Genomic DNA, 1,620 nt, shown 5'->3' on the forward strand with positions numbered 1-1,620 from the left:
CGGCGGCCTCGGGCGGTGGGGACTCTACATTGGACCTGGTCACACACGCACACGAGACAACCCGTGACAGACTTTTAAAGGAACTCTTCTCTGGTTCAATATCTCCATTTAAAGGGGAAGTACATTGTGTACCTTATAGATGGACCTGTGACACGCGGTGCTGTAGTGGTTAGCGCGTCTGCCTTGCAGCACTGGGGATTCGAATCCTGGCCAGGTCACTGTCTGCATGTGCTCCCCGGAGTTTCCTCCCACACTGCAAAGACATGCTGGAAGGTTCATTGGCCCTCGTATGTGAGATACGGACCTTAGATTGTAAGCTCCTCGGGGGCGGGGACTGATGTGAGTGTGCACCGTGTAAAGTGCTGCGTACAATTGCCCACGCTATATTACTTGTGTAGCCCCCCCTACTGGAAAGGGTGATATTAATGTTGTATTATCGGATTGGATGGGGTCTGATGCTGGTTTGTAGTCTGGGATCATCTGGTTTCCCCTGAGCAATCTGTTATCGTTTGCATCCGTCTGCTGCAGGGTGTGTCCTGGTCACGGAGCACAGCAACCAATGAGGGACTGCGATGACTGGATATCACTCTCTAGCCAATAACCAGGAGACAATGGCCAGTGGTGCATGCTGGGGGGAGGAGATAAATACTTGGGGTGGGCCATGTGAGCTCCCTCTTCCTCCCTGGGCCCTGCCTGTGGGAAGGCTGCAATGGAGTGTCTGAGATGACTAGGCCTGGAGCCTGAGCATTGGCTATGGTAGGACCCTGGAGACTAGCCGTTGTTGGAGCCTGGGGACTGGCCTCTGTAGGACCTTGAAGCCTGGGGGCTGGCCTTGGTAGGACCTTGAAGCCTGGGGGCTGGCCTTGGTAGGACCTTGAAGCCTGTGGACTAGCCATGGTAGGACCCTGAAGCCTGGGGACTGGCCATGGTAGGACCCTGAAGCCTGGGGACTGGCCATGGTAGGATCCTGAAGCCTGGGGACTGGCCATGGTAGGATCCTGAAGCCTGGGGACTGGTCATGGTAGGATCCTGAAGCCTGGGGACTGGTCATGGTAGGACCCTGGAGCCTGGGGACTGGCCTTGGTAGGACATTGAAGCCTGGGGACTGGCCTTGGTAGGACCCTGAAGCCTGGGGACTGGCCATGGTAGGATCCTGAAGCCTGGGGACTGGCCATGGTAGGATCCTGAAGCCTGGGGACTGGTCATGGTAGGACCCTGGAGCCTGGGGACTGGCCTTGGTAGGACATTGAAGCCTGGGGACTGGCCTTGGTAGGACCCTGACCCCGCCCTATAACGTGTCTTCTCCCCCCGCCATGTCACGTGACCCGGGCCCGTCTGACCTTTCCTCGGACTTGTGGGAACAATCCTGTCGGAATTCCCGTCCGGTGAACAAAGTTGTGTTTTTAGTCTCCCCGGCAGGCCGAGTCCCGAAGATCCCCCAGAGGAACTTTTCACACAGGTCCCCATTGTCCTCCGGCCAGCTCGGCCTGCCGCGGCGGCGGCGGGGGGATCTCCCCCAAATAGAAGCGGCTCCGTGTGTGAACAGGCCGGCCAATGTGTGCGGAGCGCCGAAAATAACCGGAGGAGGAAGCCAAGTATTCTGCGGCTGGAAAAGCTCAC

Source organism: Nanorana parkeri, unplaced genomic scaffold (genome assembly GCF_000935625.1).
Source record: "Nanorana parkeri isolate BGI_ZX_2015 unplaced genomic scaffold, ASM93562v1 scaffold2889, whole genome shotgun sequence".
NCBI lineage: Eukaryota > Metazoa > Chordata > Amphibia > Anura > Dicroglossidae > Nanorana > Nanorana parkeri.